At 36.1% G+C, this 22543-nt stretch overlaps 1 pseudogene; it reads right to left on the bottom strand.

Moving 5' to 3' along the window:
- Positions 1-9429: 9429 nt before the first annotated feature.
- LOC120877808 overlaps positions 9430-22543 on the bottom strand; it is a 74104-nt pseudogene continuing 60990 nt past the window's right edge.

Raw genomic sequence — 22543 nt, 5'->3', positions numbered from 1 at the left:
CCTTAGAGATTTTTCCCTTGGGAGGAAAAAAGGTCATGTTGATTATTTGTAACTTTTTTTTTTTTTTTTTACTTTTACAATCTGTAATATAATTTTTCTTCTTTAAAATTACCTAAAACCAAGAATTAAAAACAAAATCAGCAACATAACTGAATCCTATCAACTTAAGTGTAACTTGCATTAACATTGCAGGCTGATTAGTAAATGGAGTTCATGGGAGGAATAACAAGAATAAGATAATGATTATAAAATAACCAAGGGGTAATCAAACCAGAGACAGGTGGAATCTGAGACATGACCTGGTCTAATCCCCTTTTTCTTTCACTTACAGATGGTTAAACTGAGGTCCCAAGAGATAAAATTGCAAAGTTGCACAGCTCATTGAAAACAGAGGCAACACTACAAATCAGCCCTCTGATACAAAGTTCTGTCAGATTTAAAAGTTCACATAATGTATTTTTACTAAGCATTCAAAAAATCTGCCAATTTAGAAAAAAGAAACTATTAAGCTCTAAAGTTCTTTCTTTTATGTCAAAAACATGTCAACACAATTAAAGTAATAATTGCAAGTTAGCAATACAAACAAGCTGACTTATATAACAAAAATCCCAGGACTATAATAAAAATATAGCTCATCCTCCAATGGAAGTGAGAAATAGATTTAGGGTCCTAGATCTGATAGATAGAGTACCTGATGAACTATGGAATGAGGTTCATGACACTGTACAGGAAACAGGGATCAAGACCATCCCCATGGAAAAGAAATGCAAAAATGCAAAATGGCTGTCTGAGGAGGCCTTACAAAGAGCTGTGAAAAGAAAAGAAGTGAAAAGCCAAGGAGAAAAGGAAAGATATCTCCCATCTGAATGCAGAGTTCCAAAGAATAGCAAGAAGAGATAAGAAAGCCTTCTTCAGTGATCAATGCAAAGAAATAGAGGAAAACAACAGAATGGGAAAGACTAGAGATCTCTGCAAGAAAATCAGAGATACCAAGGGAACATTTCATGCAAAGATGAGCTTGATAAAGGGCAGAAATTGTATGGACCTAACAGAAGCAGAAGATATTAAGAAGAGGTGGCAAGAATACACAGAAGAACTGTACAAAAAAGATCGTCATGACCCAGATAATCATGATGGTCTGATCACTCATTTAGAGCCAGACATCCTGGAATGTGAAGTCAAGTGGGCCTTAGAAAGCATCAGTACTAACAAAGCTAGTGGAGGTGATGGAATTCCAATAGAGCTATTTCAAATCCTGAAAGATGATGCTGTGAAAGTGCTGCAATCAATATGCCAGCAAATTTGGAAAACTGAGCAGTGGCCACAGGACTGGAAAAGGTCCATTTTCATTCCAATCCCAAAGAAAGGCAATGCCAAAGAATGCTCAGACTACCGCACAATTGCACCCATCTCACATGCTAGTAAAGTAATGCTCAAAATTCTCCAAGCCAGACTTCAGCAATACGTGAACCGTGAATTTCCAGATGTTAAAGCTGGTTTTAGAAAAGGCAGAGGAACCTGAGATCAAATTGCCAACATCCGCTGGATCATGGAAAATGCAAGAGAGTTCCAGAAAAACATCTTTCTGCTTTATTGACACTGCCAAAGCCTTTGACTGTGTGGATCACAATAAACTGTGGAAAATTCTAAGAGAGATGGGAATACAAAATCACCTGACCTGCCTCTTGAGAAACCGGTATGCAGGCCAGGAAGCAACAGTTAGAACTGGACACGGAACAACAGACTGGTTCCAAATAGGAAAAGGAGTACGTCAAGGCTGTATATTGTCACCCTGCTTATTTAACTTCTATGCAGAGTACATCATGAAAAACACTGGACTGGAAGAAACACAAGCTGGAATCAAGATTGCCAGAAGAACTATCAATAACCTCAGATATACAGATGAAATCACCCTTATGGCAGAAAGTGAAGAGGAACTAAAAAGCCTCTTGATGAAAGTGAAAGTGGAGAGTGAAAAAGTTGGCTTAAAGCTCAACATTCAGAAAACGAAGATCATGGCATCTGGTCCCATCACTTCATGGGAAATAGATGGGGAAACAGTGGAAAGTGTCAGATTTTATTTTTGGGGGCTCCAAAATCACTGCAGATGGTGACTGCAGCCATGAAATTAAAAGACGCCTACTCCTTGGAAGAAAAGTTATGACCAACCCAGATAGCATATTCAAAAGCAGAGATATTACTTTGCCGACTAAGGTCTGTCTAGTCAAGGCTATGGTTTTTCCAGTAGTCATGTATGGATGTGAGATTTGGACTGTTAAGAAGGCTGAGCACCAAAGAATTGATGCTTTTGAACTGTGGTGTTGACTCTCAAGACTCTTGAGAGTCCCTTGGACTGCAAGGAGATCCAACCAGTGAATTCTGGAGGAAATCAGCCCTGGGATTTCTTTGGAAGGAATGATGCTAAAGCTGAAACTCCAATACTTTGGCCACCTCATGCGAAGAGTTGACTCATTGGAAAAGTCTCTGATGCTGGGAGGGATTGGGGGCAGGAGAAGAAGAGGACGACAAAGGATGAGATGGCTGGATGGCATCACTTAGTCGATGGATATGAGTCTGAGTGAACTCTGGGAGTTGGTGATGGACAGGGAGGCCTGACGTGCTGCGATTCATGGGGTCGCAAAGAGTCGACACTAGTGAGCGACAGAACTTAACTGAACTACAGGAAATATGATAAAAAGCTTGAAAAATATCACTGTCTTATAAAAAATTAATGTTATTAATGAACAATAATTATGAAAATAATGAAACACTCAATTTTCAAGGTCTGAATTAGTCTAAGGTAATACTTGCTTCTCTTGATCAAGGAAAACTGCTGACAGTGGCCAACGAAAGGATGAAGAAAAAAAAATCACACCATTGAAAATGTCCAAGAACAGACATAACAGATTTCCTGAGAAAAGTGATTATTATTAAAAAAAAAAAAAAATTCTGAAGGAAACCATTCTTCAATACATTTAAGTAGATTAAACTACTGTCTTTTATAGGAGATAATGTTTACTGGCATGGGATCTGAAAGTGAATTTAAGTGAAAATTTACTTTCTTTTATCTTTATGGCAACAAAAATGTTACTTTCTAATTAGAGATCACAGAATAAGAAATATCCTTATTAATTTACTGTATTAAATCTTTACAAATCAACCAAATAGGAATGTCTACAAAGATGCCTGGTTTTGGATAAACCTTAATATTCTCTTTCCCAGAAGACTTTGCATCTTGAGAGAAATTATTGTAATCCTGTCAATTTGGCTATTAAGGAAGTATAGAATTTAAATTAGGAAAAAATCCAGGAGAGTAATTATAATAAGATGGTAGGTAAAGGTTGCTTAGTTTTCCCATTTCTTTCTCAAAAATCATATAATTGGAGCAAAACAGAATTGAAGTGAATTAAAATATGAAGAGATGTCAACATAATTTTTTCATAAAAAACATAAAAATGACACAAGAATAATGTATAAAATCATACAGCTACTAAGAAACATACCTGAATTAAACATAAACACGTTTCCTTGGTTGTAAAAAGGCATAAAAGTAGTTTAAAGGAATTGTGAGTTCCTTTGTACATCTAAGTTCTATAAAAATGCCCTTTTGTGTGTTTATGTGTGGAAGAGTGGAGAAATCCTTCCTTTATGCAGGTTAAAAAGTTCCATATACAAATATTATAGTATCACTTAAAATTTAAACTTTTGCCATGATGAAAACCAGTAAGTTACAGTAATCACTAATAAAAAAGAATTGTTCCTAATTGGAAGTAATTAGGCATATGAAAGACCTCAAAGGAAAAAAACTAACAAGGTCTACACTTCTCTTTATATCTTTCTTGCCAAACTAATGTAGTTATATCATTCCATATCAAAGGAGACATATAATGGATATCCCCTAATTTCTGTTGAAAGTGACCTATAAATTCATCCATATAAATTTTCAGAGCATATTCTGGTATAACATATAATAAACGGCCAGGGAGGCCTGGTGTGCTGTGATTCATGGGGTCGCAAAGAGTCGGACATGACTGAGCGACTGAACTGAACTGAACTGACAATCTAAGGGCATAGTCATTCTCGAAAAAGAACCTCATTTTTAAAGGGTCAATTGGATTGCTGATTTAAAGACAGTGTCAAATAAATATTGGCCTAACCGCCTATTCTGTTTTTACTGCTCAATACCACTATGCTTGCTTTCTGTAACCCCCAAATTCTAACAAATTCAAATACTATCAGTGTTTTTTTAAAGAACACTATAATTCTTGTTAGCTCATTTGATCCTCACAATGTCCTGTAAAGCAGGTCGCAGAGCCCCAAATTACCTTATTCTCATTTTACATCAAAGAAATTGAGACAAAGAGAAATTAAATGACCTGTTCAGTTTACATCATTATTATGGGTCTTTTGAATTCCAAGCCCAGAGCAATTTTCATTACACTAGACTATGTTAGTCATCCAAGTATGATAATATATAAGTATACCTTTGGCATGTCAATAGCAATATAAATATCATCATAGTGAAAATTTGGTATATTAACATCTTCTAAGCTCCAGCCAATGATCCACTATTTTATCAAAAAATTTGAAGTACTTCCTTTTATTTCATGGGGATATAGTCTACACCAATAAAGTTACAACTTCAGTTATTTTCAGCTATTATCACAAAGAAACTAATGAGGTAGGTTAAAAAGTAGTTAGTTTTACTCATTTGAAGAGATTCTTAGAATTTTCTTAAATCTGCTCTAAGAAACAGTTTAGAAAATCATCATTAATAAAAGTTCACTTGAATATTATTTCACCCAACTAGTATACAAAGATCTAATTTCACATAAAACCAACAATAACCTACTTACTTCTAAAATCTGTTCACCTTTTAAATTAATATAAAGTGTTGGTGTAAGTTTGTATATATATATTTAATTAAAATAGTAATATGTGCTGTTACTCTAGGAGAAATAAACTTTATTTGGTGCAATTCATTGATTATTACTTGCCACATATTATTCTAGAAAAGCAGAGACTCATTTAACTTAGCTTAAATTTAGACTCTTCAAATTTCTTTGAACTGAGACTATCACTACTAAAGTGAGTTTCATAACACTCACTCATTTAAATATTTTTTGAAAACCTACCATGCCCTTTTCTAGTTGCTGAGTTATTAACTGTTCTTTGAAACTAATTATTGTTTTGAGCTAAATATTGCTTTGAATTGTTTGCTTTAATCACTGAAAAAATTCAATAGAATATTGCTGAAATCAGAGTACCTTTCGAAAACTTTTTGGTTATATGTTAACATTTTAAAGAGAACTATTATTTTCTCATTTGTCAATTGAACAAATAAAATACTAAACATTATCATCTGCCAATCACAACACAAATTAAACATATGGTAAGAAAGCTGTCTGGAATTGTTCAAGTTGGTTTAAGCTAGTTGAGACTTGAAATTGTTGTTTTAATATAGTTCTTCAATTATCTTTAAAGAAAAAAGTTTTAATTTGGAGCACTAGTTGGATAAATAACTCAAACTAAATACTGTTATTTAAAACAACAGATTAACAATATTAAGTAAATTCTGTGACGCAAAACTAAGACAGTGAAAGCAACTGAAAGGCCAATAAAGCATTTACAAATATATCAACAGTTTAAAAGAGAAGATACAAATGAATATATAAAAATCAGCAAGCACAGGGTTAAGATTTTCATACTGATGTTCACTTAACTGTCTATGGATATGAGAGTTGGACTGTGAAGAAAGTGAGCACTGAAGAATTGATGCTTTTGAACTGTGGTGTTGGAGAAGACTCTTGAGAGTCCCTTGGACTGTAAGGAGATCCAACCAGTCCATCCTACAGAAGATCAATCCTGGGTGTTCATTGGAAGGACTGATGCTGAAGCTGAAACTCCAAAACTTGGGCACCTCATGCGAAGAGTTGATTCATAGGAAAAGACCCTGATGCTCGGAAGGATTAGGGGCAGGAGGAGAAGGGGACAACAGAGGATGAAATGGCTGGATGGCATCACTGACTCAATGGACATGAATTTGAGTAAACTCCAGGAGTTGCTGACGGACAGGTAGGCCTGGCGTGCTGCGATTCATGGGATCGCTGAGTCAGACACGATTGAGTGACTGAATTGAACTGAACTGTCTATACTTGGCCCACAAAGAAACCAATTAACATTTTGGCAATTGATGATATAATGCAGATGGCAATGAATGACAGCATCTTTGAGCTCAAACTGGTACCTTCTATGTTAACTTAGTTTTGTGTTTGAATGTTTGTTTTGGTCTTTCATGCTGTTTTCAGGAGAAATTCTCAGACAAAAGCCTCATGAATTACTGATTTATTTATAAATGAGTTGTTACCAATTTGATCTTCAGAGTAAAGGTCTACTGTCAGATGTGAGGGAATTCAGACTCTACTTGTCTTAAGTATTAACTCCAGTTTCAAGGAGAAAGACAATGAGGATGGAGGAAAAAGTAAAGCATTTGAGCCAAATGTTCAAATATCTTATGAAGAATTAATAATATTATTAAAAAATATGTACTTTTAAAGAAAAAAACATGACAGGCAAACAAATTATTATTATCAGAAAATTGATTTCTGTGCCTGATGAAAGCTTTTCCAACACCAAATTTCTGGGTACATTTTGTTTTAAAGAAGGAGAGGAAAAAGTCCACATGAATTCAAACACATGTCAAAGACTGTACAATGGTAGTCCTCAAACAAATATCTTATGTCCTCAATAATCTTAATCCCTTCTAGTTCATAACACTAAAGTTTTCAAAGAGCTTTCAGCTTTTATATGCCTTTTCATCTGATACCTATTGACAACTTTGTGAGGTAGGTATTTATTTTCTATCTTCATTCAAAAACAAGGGAACTAAGGTTCAGAGAAATTAATTTGTAAAAGGTCAAAAACTAGCACATGGCAAAGCCAGACCTCTCTGGAGTCTAGAATATTTTTTAAAGTCTGATTCTTGGATATCTGCATAAGAATCACCTATGATATTAATATTTTTATGATGATAGATTTTTAAAGTTAACTTATATGCAGAGTACATCATGAAAAACGCTGGACTTGAAGAAACACAAGCTGGAATCAAGATTGCTGGGAGAAATATCAATAACTTCAGATATGCAGATGACACCACCCTTATGGCAGAAAGTGAAGAGGAACTAAAAAGACTCTTGATGAAAGTTAAAGAGGAGAGTGAAAAAGTTGGCTTAAAGCTCAACATTCAAAAAACGAAGATCATGGCATCTGGTCCCATCACTTCATGGGAAATAGATGGGGAAACAGTGTCAGACTTTGTTTTTTTTTGGGCTCCAAAATCACTGAAGATGGTGACTGCAGCCATGAAATTAAAAGACACTTAATCCTTGGAAGAAAAGTTATGACCAACCTAGATAGCATATTCAAAAGCAGAGACATTACTTTGCCAACTAAGGTCCGTCTAGTCAAGGCTATGGTTTTTCCAGTAGTCATGTATGGATGTGAGAGTTGGGACTGTGAAGAAGGCTGAGCACCGAAGAATTGATGCGTTTGAACTGTGGTATTGGAGAAGACTCTTGAGAGTTCCTTGGACTGCAAGGAGATCCAACCAGTCCATTCTAAAGGGGATCAGTTCTGGGATTTCTTTGGAAGGAATGATGCTAAAGTTGAAGCTCCAGTACTTTGGCCACCTCATGTGAAGAGTTGACTCATTGGAAAAGTCTCTGATGCTGGGAGGGATTGGGGGCAGGAGGAGAAGGGGACGACAAAGGATGAGATGGCTGGATGGCATCACTTAGTCGATGGATGTGAGTCTGAATGAACTCTGAGAGTTGGTGATGGACAGGGAGGCCTGACGTGCTGCGATTCATGGGGTCACAAAGAGTCGGACACGACTGAGCGACTGAACTGAACTGAACCATCACCTTTGACTTACTGAGTGTGAATTTTTAGAAGTGGGGTCCAGAATTCCAGTTGTAGATCAGTCAGGTAATGGATCTAAAAGCCTAACATTGTGTCCAGCTAGGTTTTCATGATATGATATATGATATGATATGATGCCATCACATTTGTCAGCAAGGGCAAGTTAGTTTCAAACAGCCTGCAGTCAGGCCTGCAGCAGATTAGAATCACTGGGGAAGCTTTGTATAAAACTACCAGTCCTCATCTCAATGAGAGGAAGGTGTCAGGCATCTGAGGTTCGCCAAGTGATTCTTAACAGCAGTCAGGGTTGAGGATGGCTTGTTTAAATATGCTTGTCTACATAACATATCCAGCATTTTCCAAAATTTTTCTTTCCCTTCTGATCATTATCATGCATAATAAAGTTTACAATTTTTATTATGAATTATTTAAATATTACAAGACAAAATGTCAAAGATTTCTGAGTTGATATTTTAAAATTAAAAGATACTTCACAGAAGGACTAATCATGCTTCATTAAGCTACAATGAATTTCAAATATCCCAAATTAATCACCACTGTGGACTAGGATTATATATATATTTCAGTTGTAAACAAGAATGACCCAGAATCTGAAGATATGGGTGTGGGGCAAAAGCTATAGCTTATTGGCTACTGGGCAATGCAAGTGCGAACAACTCCACTGATAGGAGGGGCCTGGATACCAACATCTGGCAGCTTTTGCAAGATTACATCTCACTGCAAAAAACAATAACAGATACAGAGGAAACACTTTGCTGTTTTGTAATTATGGTTACTACAAAAAGGCTTACAGTGTGTGATGCTTATCTTATTATATGCTTCCATAGAACATATCTGAATATGAGGTTCTCTACAAATCAATACTACTACATGGGAAAAAATGGTTAAAAGTAAAAATTTTCTGTCATGCATATGGATAAGTTATCAATATAAAAACACAGCCAGTAAAAGTAATATTTACTAAAGTAATAAAAACAGCACAATTACTGAGAAAAAAGTGTCCATCTCCGCTTTTACTCTGTTGCTAATCCTACTCCTGTATTTCTCTGGATAAAGACTATTTTGACAGAATTTCGAAAGTCTCAGTAGACTAATCAGATTCTTCAGTTGATTTTATATTCTGTTAGCTAAAATACCCTTGCTGATTTATCAAATTCTCCTATGGTTTAAAAACAGTTCTTTTTCACTTAGTGGAAAGAAAACTACAAAGTCCTACTATTCATCTGAGAAATAAACTTTGCATAGAAAATTTCTTTAATTCTGAAATTTTGTTTTATTAACAGAACTAACTACCAGGATGTAACCTCACAACTAGTTGATATTATATGAAAGTTCACTATAAAGCAGTCACCATACATTTAGGATTTTTCCAAATATAAAACAAGTGTGTTTATAAAAATGCTTACCAGACAAATAATTATTTCTTCATCACCTAGAAATAAGTTATTTATGTGATCATATCATTCTTAGCATTTTGGATGCCTTGAGGTTCCAAGTTTGATGCAATATAAAAAGCAAAAATTTACTTTTCAATGGACACAATCTGCACCTGACTGAAAGCATCATAACTGAGTTACAGCAATCAGTCATGCAAAGGCAAAGAATAAAATCTTCTTTTTAAACAGCACAAATTTTCCACCTTAGACAGCACAATTTGAGCACTGGTTCCATCTTCTTCAATAACCTGATTCATGCTGGTACCATGTGTGATGTGAGTCATAGGATTATTACTGAGATCTCTGATGCTGCTATGTCGTGACTGTTCATTGAGCTGATGGGAACTACTGTGCCTGGAGTGATCTGTAAGTCATGACATGCTGCCATGAGGTAGTCTCTCCTCCATTCCTCTGTAACTGCAGAGAGTGTACCTAACGTAGGAGGTAACAGAACACATTAGAAAATAATATTAAAATTTTTCATGAAAATAACACTGATTTGCAAAATAATTTCATAATTTACATTGTTGAATTATTCAAATGGCCAAACAAAAGGGAGAAAAAATCTACTATTTAGGCTCAGAATTAAGAGGTGCCTTGCAACCAGACAGAAGCTAAAGTTAGGCAGAGCCAACTGATCCAGAACTATGCTAAGTAAGGATATTTTTCTCATTCAAATAAGTTTTGGGTTGTGAGGTAGGTCCCAGGAGAGGAAGAATAAGAACAGAAGAAATATGGCTTTGTCCTAGGCAATCTAGAAGAGTGGTGATAGTCATGGTACAGCAAACTCCAATTTCACTACAACCCTGGGATTGGAAAAGGGAGCATATGAAACTAGAGGAGAAATTAACAGAACATTAAAAAAGTGAGGGCATTGGCAAGCAATGATGATGCTAAGTGTGAACAGCTTCCTTCCAGAGAGCCCAGTTAATAGCTCAATTAACTACCTGTAAAGCAAATTCTCTCCTCATCCCTTCCCCAAGATGCAGCTTTTGAGTGTGTCAACTGGGTTCCATTGCTCATCGCAGGACGTCCTCTCCATCATTCTATTTATCTTGAAGGGCAGCAGTGGGACATGTTAAAATTTTCTTTTGTTGCGATTCTGACTCACTGAGTCCCCATTAGAGCTAAGAAAACTCACAGTCATATACACTTTATGTGTATGCATGCTAAGTCGCTCAGTCATGTCCAACTCTTTGTGTGATCCTATGGATTATAGCCCTCCAGGCTGCTCTGTCCATGGGATTCTCTAAGCAAGAGTACTGGAGTGTGTTGCCATGACCTTCTCCAGTGGATCTCCTTGACCCAGGGACTGAACCTGTGTTTCCTGTGTCTCCTGCATTGCAGGTGGATTGTTAACCACTGAGCCACCGGGAAAGGCCCCGTATAACTAAACACAGTTTTGTAAAAAGTATTTAATTTAGAATAACAACAATTAAAGAAAACAACTAAATATAATTAATACATTAAATTTTTAGTAGTATTTCTAAAAATAAAAAGGAGGTAGCAGGTTTTTCCTTTTTAAAAGTCATCAAAAGAACTAGTCATGAACAGCTGAAGACCTACTGGCTATCAGAAAATACCAATTTACCATTTCCCTCAGTTAATGATTATAACAAATTTCATGACTCATTATGAATCATCTGTGAAATTTAAAGATTGTAAAGATCGATTCATATACTACTGAGGTGATCCAGTCTTATATAGCAGTGTTTATCAAACAATGTTTTCATTATAGCACCAAGTTTAAAAATGAAGTCCTTTTAAAATGGTAAAAGAAAGCATGTCTTTCTTCTCCTGTTTGAGTAAAGCAAAAAAGAAAATTTAAGAATGAAAAACTACCTTTAGAATATTTTTTAAATTCCTCAAATTAATGGATAAAGGAGCATTTAATTTTTATTTATTAAAAGACTTCACATTCAGAACATAAAGGTTTTAAATTTGATTTGTAAGTTTTGATTAAATAATTACAATGTTTCAAATTAAAATAATGAAAATAGAATAAGCATGTTATTCTAGTTAATAATTATTTTACATAATAATTATTGCCCTAAACTGAAAATTTTTCTAACTATGACTTGCTAGCTAATTTGGAGAACTTTCACCTCTTGATGACTTCATAAGTATCTAATTCAAGTAAATATGGCAAATGAAAAAAAGCAAAATATGATGATATCAAAGTAATTAAAAATATGAATTACATTTTCTAAAACTGAAACCTAAATCTTTGAGTTTAATTTAGTGAATAAGACTCAAAGAATACCTTTTTCATAGAAAAAACTGAGTTATGTCTATTTAACTGAAATATATGGTTATCCACAAAATTCTAGTATATGAACCACCTGCCATGGAAAATTAGGACTCAACTACGCAGTAAAATGTCACCCACTTACTAAACTAACCATTCATTTTCAAATTCCACTCAGCTACTCAACCATTTCCTTTTCTATATCCTCTCATCTAACTATATTTACCTAAGTCTATTTTATTGTACATAGCACTGAGATCAGTAATTATCCATCAAGGTATCTGGACTAGAGTGAGTACTGAGAAGCAGATATGTGTGCATATGTGTAATCTTACAGTCAAGAGAACATGAGATGATGAGAAAACCACGGCCAAAATATAGTGCTAACGTGTAAACTTGAAAACTGACTGATGCCAAAAGAAATATCCACGAGATGGCATGCCCAAATTATTTCTAAAGTTTTTTGACAGATTTATTTGTTTCCTCCCTCGTGGCTCCATGATAAAAAATCTGCCTGCCAATGCAGAAGACATGGGCTCGATCCCCAGGTTGGGAAGATTCTCTGGAGAAGAAAATGGCAACCCACTCCAGTATTCTTGCCTGGAAAATCCCATAGACAGGAGCCAGGCTATAGTCCACGGGGTCGCAAAGTGTCGAACACGACTTAGCAACTAAAGAACAACACAGGGCTAGATACTGTCAAGGGATATACAGATATCTGTCAGCAAGTTCACATTCTCCAGAAACTGCAAACTTAGCTGAGGAAAAAATAAAACTGTACTAACAGGTCACACTCAAAGAATGTTTAAAAAGCAATTAATTAGCTGCCATGGTATGGGAATTAAGCAGGACTTAAAGGATGAGTGTGATTTTAATTAAGCAGAGAGATAAGAAAGGTCATCACAGGAGGTCATACATTATCCCCTAGTTTCCATGACACTAAACTTTCATAGAGACCTTCATGTGTTTATAAGCATTTTCGCTGAATCACATGCTAGGCTATTCTTACTGTATTGTTTTCATCACTGTATCTTGTTCTTCTCCTAGAAGGACGACAGAGGATGAGATGGTTGGACACCGACTCGACAGACATGAGTTTGAGCAAGCTCCGGGAGTTTGGCGATGGACAGGGAGGCCTGGCGTGCTGCAGTCCATGGGGTCACAAAGAGCTGGACACAACTGAGCAACTGAACTGATGATGACTGATTATCTTGATCTTGGTATATCCTTTTTTATTAAGCTTCAAGGAATTCCATCTCACAGCTTTTTAATTACCACTATCTTATATTAAAGATTATAAGCTCTCTTACCTAAACTTTAATTTCATTTAGATTGCAGAAGCTAAAATTCTCCTACATTTAACTCCCTTTAGAAGTTCTCTGCTCAATATGAACTCATTACTTGTACTACCATCTGCTCACCCTACTTATCTCCTCTGAAATATTTTCAGAGAAGCCAATCTGATCATTTGAAGTTCTCTAACACCAATCATCTCTAACACTCACAGTTTTAATTATATGCTAGCTTGAACTATTTTTAATTGGTTATGTCTTACCTTTCCTGTAAGGTTCTATTCTCCTGGAAAGTAGAAATTATACTTTAGCTTTCTTCTGTACATCTCTTAATACACAGAATGCCACATGCATAAGAGTTGTCGTATAACTGTTCATTCCTTATTGAAAAGGATGAGGCTAATAATGTCAAATAGCAAATACTGCTGAAAGTCAGTTCATGGAGCCATGCTATGCCATCATGTCAGTCATGTCCAATTCTTTGTGACCCCATGGCAGGCTCCTCTGTACATGGGATTCTCCAGGCAAGAATGGGTTGCCATTTCCTCCTCCAGGGAATCTTCTCAATTGCGGGATCAAACTCATGCCTCTTCCATCTCCTGCACTGGCAGGTGGGTTCTTTACCACTAACGCCAACTGGAGCTAGCAGTTCATGGAGGCAGGTATTTTGAAAGATTCTCTTATTTCCTCTCTCTATATGAGTGTTTTAAGTTAAGAGCTCTAATTTTACTCTAGAAACTTCCCAACTGGCCTTACTTACAGCCTCCTCGCCTATGCTGTTGTCAAAGTGATCTTCCTAAAACACAAGTCTGATTTTATTACCCCAATGCTCAAAGTCTTTTAATAGTTTCTCATTGATCTAGGGGAAAAAAACCCGAACTCCTCAGCACGTTTCATCTCCTACGGTGGCCCTGATACCTAAATGCCTTTTTGTCCTCCTTGCCTCTGCATGTTATTTCCTTGTCTGAGATTTCCAACTGCCTCCTCTGTACCCTATTCAAATTAAAGTACTACCTTGTTTGTGAACGAGACTTTCCACAGTGACTTAAAAGGCTTTCTTCTCTGGAATCCCTAAGTACATTGTGTATGATTTTATCATACCTACTACTCTTTTGTCTTCCATCTCTGTGTTTCTAGCACCTAGAAGAATGCTTTTAACTTAGGAGTGCTGAATGAAAGGAAAAGGCAGGAAAGGGAAAGGATCTTTGACAGTTTAAAAACAGGTTGTTGGTCATGTTAGAAGTGGGGTAAGAAGGTGAAAAAGACCAGAAATACAAAGAATGAAGGATGGAATTGGTAGAAAGGAAATAGTCAAAACATTTCAATAATCTTGCAAGGAAAATGAAATGGATACAAGATAGAAAACATGTCAAAGTTAGGAAACATGTAAACAATGGATACGATAGAAAACATGTCAAAGGCTGCTCCTTTTCAAAACCTAGAGAAGCTGACCAAGTTAGAAGGCAAAAGAAAGCAAGTTGAGAGGACAAACAAGAAGGAAAGATTCTAAACATTATAAACATTCAAACATTCTAAAAAGAGAGTACATCATGAATGGATAGGAAAGCTGTGGTACATATACACAATGGAGTATTACTCAGCCATTAAAAAGAATACATTTGAATCAATTCTGCTGAGATGGATGAAACTGGAGCCGATTATACAGAGTGAAGTGAGCCAGAAAGAAAAACACCAATACAGTATCCTAACACATATATATGGAATTTAGGAAGATGGCAATGATGACCCTGTATGCAGGACAGCAAAAAAGACACAGATGTGTATAGCGGACTTTTGGACTCAGAGGGAGAGGGAGAGGGTGTGATGATTTGGGAGAATGGCATTGAAACATGTATAATATCATGTAAGAATCGAAATGCCAGTCTATGTCTGATGCAGGATATGACACGCTTGGGGCTGACGCGTGGGGATGACTCAGAGAGATGTTGTGGGGAGTGGGGTGGGAGGGGGGTTCATGTTTGGGAACGCATGTACACCTGTGGTGGATTCATGTCAATCTATGCCAAAACCAATACAGAATTGTAAAGTAAAAATTAAAAATAAATTAATTAATTAAAAAAAAATAAAAAAAAAATAAAATAAAATAAAAAGAGAGTACATCTAGGAATCATATCCTACATGACAAGGACAGGGAAGACTGAAAGAAAGGCTGGAATGAGCATGGAAGGATACAGGACAGCCACAGAAACACAGAATAGAGAATTTCAGTCATCATAATTTTCATTCTTTCAGTTTCCCAAGCTTAGAAATCTTAAAAAACCTTTGTTTCAGCACATTCCTTCTCTCCATTTTAATCCATCACCAACTCCTATCATTTCATTTCTTTTTTAAATATCTTTCAGATCAGCTATTACTCTCTTGGCACTGTCACTGTTCTTTCATAAACTTCCATCATCTCTTTTTTTTTCAAATTTTAATTCTTACTTTATTTTGCTTTACAATACTGTATTGGTTTTGCCATACATTGACATGAATCAGCCACGGGTGTACATGAGTTCCCAATCCTGAACCCCCCTCCCACCTCCCACCCCATATCATCTCTCTGGATCATCCCTGTGCACCAGCCCCAAGCATCCTGTATCCTGTATCAAACACAGACTGGCAATTCATTTCTTACATGATAGTATACATGTTTCAATGCCATTATCCAAAATCATCCCACCTCTCCCTCTCCCAGAGTCAAAAAGTCCATTCTAAACATCTGTGTCTCTTTTGCTGTCTTCCATACAGGGTTATCATTACCATCTTTCTAAATCCCATATATATGTGTTAGTATACTGTATTGGTGTTTTTCTTTCTGGCTTACTTCACTCTGTATATAGGCTTGTTTCATCCACCTCATTAGAACTGATTCAAATGCATTCTTTTTAATGGCTGAGTAATACTCCATTGTGTGTATGTACCACAGCTTTCTTATCCATTCATCTACTGATGGACATCTAGGTTGTTTCCATGTCCTGGCTATTATAAACAGTGCTGCGATGAACATTGGGGTACACGTGTCTCTTCCAATTCTGGTTTCCTCAGTGTGTATGCACAGCAGTGGGATTGCTGGGTCATAAGGCAGTTCTATTTCCAGTTTTTTAAGGAATCTCCACACTGTTCTCCATAGTGGCTGTACTACTTCGCATTCCTGCCAACAGTGTAAGAGGGTTCCCTTTTCTCCACACCCTCTCCAGCATTTATTGCTTGTAGACTTTTGGATCTCTGCCATTCTGACTGGTGTGAAATGGTACCTCACTGTGGTTTTGATTTGCATTTCTCTGATAATGAGTGATGTTGAGCATCTTTTCATGTGTTTGTTAGCCATCTGTATGTCTTCTTTGGAGAAATGTCTATTTAGTTCTTTGGCCCACTTTTTGATTGGGTCGTTTATTTTTCTGGAATTGAGCTGCATAAGTTGCTCGTATAATTTTGAGATTAGTTGTTTGTCAGTTGCTTCATTTGCTAAACTTCCATTATCTCTTAACTGAATTACTGCAGAGCTCCTAAGAGGTTTCTAATTCTAGTGTCTCTACCATCAAATATAACAAGAAAGCATATCCGGCCCCCTCTCAGACATTCTCTATGAAGCTTTCTCCCACCTCCTTCCCACCAGATTTAATCACCTCCTGTCCATGCTACCAAACAGGGGTTGGCCAACTGTGGCCTACTGGTTAAATTGGGCCCCTTCCTATTTTTGTAAACAGTTTTACTGGAACACAGCCACTCCTATTTTGACTGCATACTGTCTATGGCTGCTTTCATGGTATTAACAGCAGAAATGAATGGTGGCAACAAAGACCATGTGACCCACAAAGCCTAAAGTTATTTATTATGTTATTTCATTTATAATACAATATTTATTATATTAGATATGTTTCTCTTTATAGAAAAATTGACAATCTCTGGACTATACCATTATATTTGCACTGTTCTGAGCAATTAGGTATATTATCTCATTTATTTTTTTTACAACATTGCTAAGGGACAGATATTATTACTATTTCCATTTTACAGATAAGGAAACTGAGGTTTATTATTCTAGACCCCATGCTTTTAACTACAACACAAATAATGACTACCCTATTTTTCTCGAGCTTATTAAGAACAAAGATCATGCCTAAATCAGTTTTGTATTCCTAGAGACTCACACAATGTCTGACACAGTAGGTATTCCATAATTGTTTGTTAAGTTAATCTTACTAAACCATTTTTACCCTGCCTTCTCTCTGATGAGCAATGACTCCACATTGCTCACTGTATCACGTCTAAACTCCTCTGGCTGCCATTAAGTCTAACCATAATCTGGGACAACTGAACCTAGCAAAGTTCAGAAAGGTTAATAATGATCAACTTCTGTTTCATAATTGGCTGCTCTTCCTTCGGACACCATATGACCCTAACCCAGCACATGATATAAACTAAGCTGCCGATAAAACTCACCTGCCATCACCGGACCTGTGGAGGCTGCCGTAGTAGCTGCTCACTTTGCTGTGGACACTCCCTGCTTTGCTTCTCTGGTCATCCACCATGGCCAGCTGCATTGAAGAAGCATGTGTGGATGTCCCTTGAGTGGAAGTTCCTCTTGATTTCCTCATGATAGGACTATTTGTATCCCTCAGGTTCCTGGAGTACCTGTCGGCTCTCGGTCACTATCATAGATAACAAAATACTAAGTGTAAGATAACAACCCTAGAGACCAAAAACAATATTTTGACAGACTGATATTATTCTTCAAAAAAAAGCTCTTCAAACAATGTCTTTATAGGACAGATATAAGGTAACACTGTTGACAGAAGAGAGACTAAAACAAAAATTGGTGTCAATCTGTCCCCTAAACTGGTATGATGGAAAGAGGTTCATATTAGAATAAGGAACTCAGGATTTTAATTCCAACTCTATCAATAAATATGTGATCTTAGGCAAGTCACTATCCCCTTTTCTTAATTTTCCTCATCCATAAAATGAAGTCATACAATTTCATCATTTTTAAAAAGCCCCTTTCAGCTAAAGAAATTTATCATTCTTGAAGATACTGAGATATTGCAAAGGTACTACTATAAAGGAAAAATATTATTTTCTTGCATGGTTTATAGACGTAGTGGAGGTCTCATCATGGCATAGACTCATTTTTTAAATTGTAAGAGCAGTTGTTTTTAGGTTACAAGTTGATTTTACAACAGAAGCTGTTATCTAGTGCTTGAATAAACATGACCTAACTAGAACAAAACATATGAAAAATTAATTTAAGCAAACATACAATGAAGTCCCAGACATAATAAAGGCTTAGGAAAAAAAGAATTAAGGGGATGAATTATGTCCAGAGCTAAAGATTTTAACTGCTATGAGAAGACTAAAAGCAGATGTTGATGAACAAAATGGTAATTAAAGAGCCAATTAAAAATAGGTGCAAAGGTCAGTGTATCAATTTGGGTAAATAACTGACTATAAGAATCATAAAGTTAAAATTAGACAATATTATCTTAAAAAAAGTTGTGACATGTAAAGATTAGATCATAAATTGACAAAGTGCATATAATCTAAGTTTTTAAATTAAAAAAGAATCACTGCTGTGATTGCCATTGTTATTTTTAGTGCTGGGATAGAAGAACTCAAAGAAGACTAGTATTTGTTGAGTACCTGCATAATGCCAAGTGTTTTACAGACAGTCTCTGTTAATCTTTCTTAATGTTTTTATTATAGAGATTAACTCCTAAACAGACACTTCTATGGGGTAGATATCCATCAAGAGTAAATATTGTGATCCCCATTTTATAGATGAAGAAAGTGAGGTCACAAGGGATTAAAGAACTTTTCAAAAGTCATAGAGCAAGACAACAGTTGGGGATAAAACTTAAGTTTAAATGTTTCAAAGTTAATCATTGTCGGGGTCCAGCCCCAGTGGATCCAGGGAATTCGAAGCAGGGATGGAGTCGGCGAGGAAAAACTTATTTATTTAGAAATATAAAGAGAAATTAGGAAAGAATAGTGTAGTAGGAAAATTAGTGGAGAAAAGTTTCTGAATAACTTGGTTTATGTGGAACGCTAATAAAGTCTCAAGACAAGAAACTTGCAGCACCTACGGAGGCCACTGGTACCCGCTTTAATAGCAGAGGGTGCCCCGCCTTGGGCTCCCTCTCATCTGGGTGTTAGAAGCCAGGGCAAGTAAGTAGACAGGGCAAGCCTCCACGATCCAGATGGGAATTCAACCAGAAAAAAAAAAAAAAAAAGGAGGAGAAAAGACCACATGGGGGAAACCAGTCTTTCCAGTGACTGGTCCATCCTTTATTGTCCAGGAAAGCTTTTTATACTTTTGGTTGTACATAGAGATTAATGGATAATATAAAATTATGCAGCATCAGCAGCCCTGACTCTTATCAAGACCAGGCTTTCTCTCTGCATACCTAGCTGTATACACAAGTCTTAGGTGATTTACATCATCTTCTGGCCAGGTCTATTAGCATTGTATGGCCCTTTTCTGATAAGGGTCTGTCAACCAGAAAATTTATTTGCCTTAAAAGTGTTGTTCTTACTAAAGTCTGGTGCCACTCTCAGAAAGCACTAAATAAAGTTACATTCTTATATAGCAAAGACACAACAATTTATAACAAAGAGAGGAGTACAGTGATTTATAACAAAGAGAAAATTCATTAACTCAAAAGTCTAGTGTTGCTAACATCAAAACTACTATATTCCTTTTTCTATATTCCACATGACATTGATTAATATCCTCCAGGTGCCTAAAAGATAAAGAATATGGAGGCCTGGCAGCAGTCATTGACTCAACAATGAAAACCCATCATCAACATAATTCTTAGCTCTTTAGAAAAGGCTCTATATCTTTAAGATGTTTTAAGCTGCATGCCTCTCATGGTTGAGGGGCTGTAAACCATCACAAGTTGTAAAAGTCTCTAACTGTCAGGCAAGTTGGAGAGCCATTAGAGGGGTTTGAGCTGAGACACTCCTTTTATATGCAGGAGACTGTTAACTGGAGCTCTAAGTTAACTCTTTCCAGAGAAAGGTGGTCAGGGATAGCCCCCTGTTATGTTAGAAGAGTGGAAAGCACAGTACAACAAAGCAGGCAGACTCTGGTTTTGGGGGTAGATTCTCAGGAAAATCCAGGGGTACCGCTGAGGCCTGATCTCAGCCTTTGCCTTTTGCCAGGCCCACTTCCTCATGACCTTTGCCATGGGCGGGATTCCCCATGCTGGCTCCTGGCAAATCATAAAGTAATGATAAAACAATGTTTACATATATCCTGAAAATATCAAAAACTAGATAGAAGAAAAAACAACTCAAACATAGTTATTACAACATTTATTCTTTTGTCATCAATGGCCCTGTGCACATTTACATACATCCAAAGTTGCTCTGGACTGCTGAATTTATTTTCTAAACTTATTTTTTAAAATTGGTTCAAACTGACTTCTGGTAATTCCAAAAATTTAATCTACCTTCAAATGGTGAAGGTCTGTCTCCTCATTTTACAAATAAGGAAACGGGGGTCCAAAAAAATTAAATGATATGTCCCAGATGACTCCAAAACAAGATTTCTAAAAATATTTCAACCAGTGTCAGAATTATTAGCATAAGCAATCTTAAATGTGGCTTCACTGAGAGAAAGAACACTAATTTAATTGTCATAATTTTAGAAGCCAGTCTTTTGACAGAACAGTATAACAGAGGGGTTAACAGTAAAGACTAGAGGCTAGAATCAGACTGCTTGGGTTTGAATCTCAGTTCTATCACTCACTAGCTATTGAACCTTGGTTTTATGTTCTGATCTGTAAAACGACAATCTTCCTCACAAGGTTGTCTAGAGGATTAAATGATTTAGTGATTAGAACAGTGCTTGGAGTATTAAGTGGGCTCAATTGATTGGAAACCATTATTACGGTTACTCTCTAGTCATTTCTCAAAGGCTCAACCAGACAAATGCTAGAAATGACTGAGGCTGTTCACACTCTGGAGGAGTGACTCTCTAGCCTAGAGTACAGTCCCAGCTGGGAGGGTCACAATGACTTTGTTGAGTCAGGGAAGTGGGTGGTCCATGGTCCCAGAAAACCAAATGGAAGGATTTGGAGGAGGTCTAACCAGTTTCAAAAGGATTCTGGCCCAGTCAGGATCCCCCAAATAACTGGGATGAGTCCCCAGTTTGTTTAGTTTAGCCCCATTTGGAGTTTCTAACACAACAGAATTGCTGTGTGACTGAGTGGCTTGTGTGTGGCCCAGAGGTGACCAGGAATGCTAATTCAAACCCTCTCCTTAGAATTACGTTTTACTGTGATTAAAATACATGATTAAAATGATGTATGCACAGAGCCTCTCTCTACATCAGTTTTCATATCTTTAACACAGAGATGACAATACTAGTGATCACAGAAATGTCAAAAAGATCAAATAAGAATATATATATATATATGCATTCATTTGTTTTTAATCATTGTATACAATGATTAAAATACATTAAAAATTTTCAAAGAATGCACAGATAAATATCCCAAGTAAGGCTGTTCCAGAGAAATCAAGGACTTGGTTTGTTTTGTTTGCTACTGAACCTGTGGCATCACCAAATAGTTGATGGCACATAGTAACCACTCATTAACGTCTTTCTCAAAGGATGAATTACTAGAAAAGACATTTTTGTCATTGTTGAATTAACCTTTCCCCTTCTTTCCTTCTCTGCCCAATGAAATTGCATTTAAAGGAGAAATGCATTGTCTGATATCACTAGCAGTAGTCTCAGATATGGTAATAAGGAATGCATATTTTAAAATTGTGATTTTTATAGATTTCAATCTAATCTGTGTAACAGAAGCTGCTAATCAGTGATAATTGAGAAAACACAAGATTCTGATAATGTGGTAATTTAAGATCTATTTTAAAAGTACATTAACCCATACAAAACACAATAACATTTTACATATAATCTTAAGACTTTTATAGAAATTCATTTTCCCAAAATTTATTTTCCATGTAACTTGCATTAAATAAAATCATAAGAACATGGATTCCACTAACTTAGAATTTGTGACAATTCAAATACAGTATAAATATTAGCTTTATACTTAGTGAAAAGTTTGAAGTCATCTGTTCCTTTGTGAATACTGCAGGATCTTATTTTGTTCTATTAATTAAGTGGTCAAAAAATGAAAGATTCCTCAAATATGGCCTAATCTTATATTTTACCATGGCTCTCTAATATGCAATTTGGCCAACTATGAATTAAAATAACATCTTTAACATATTTCATCTGCTAATATCATTTTACTATTTTGGCTTTAATGTGTATGACTTAGAATAAAATAACATGTTATCTCTTTAAATAATTTATGGTGTAACCTGGAAGAACAATGGACAATTGGAAATTGAAGTCTAATCTGTGTGACTTTAGCCAAGGCACTGAGACTCTCTGTGCATCAGTTTTCATATCTTTAACACAGAGATGATAATACTAGTCATCACAGAAATGTCAAAAAGATCAAATAAGTATATACATAAGCATTCATTTGTTTTTAATTTTAAGAAGATTCTAATTTGGAATTAAAAAAAAAAAAAAAAAAAAGGATTGGCTTTCCCTCTAATATTCCAAATTAGTAAGGAACAGGCCTTAAGCCTGGTTC

The sequence above is a fragment of the Oryx dammah genome, unplaced genomic scaffold (genome assembly GCF_014754425.2).
Source record: "Oryx dammah isolate SB20612 unplaced genomic scaffold, SCBI_Odam_1.1 HiC_scaffold_18, whole genome shotgun sequence".
In the NCBI taxonomy this organism is placed as follows: domain Eukaryota; kingdom Metazoa; phylum Chordata; class Mammalia; order Artiodactyla; family Bovidae; genus Oryx; species Oryx dammah.
This window is presented reverse-complemented; position numbering and strand designations above follow the sequence as displayed.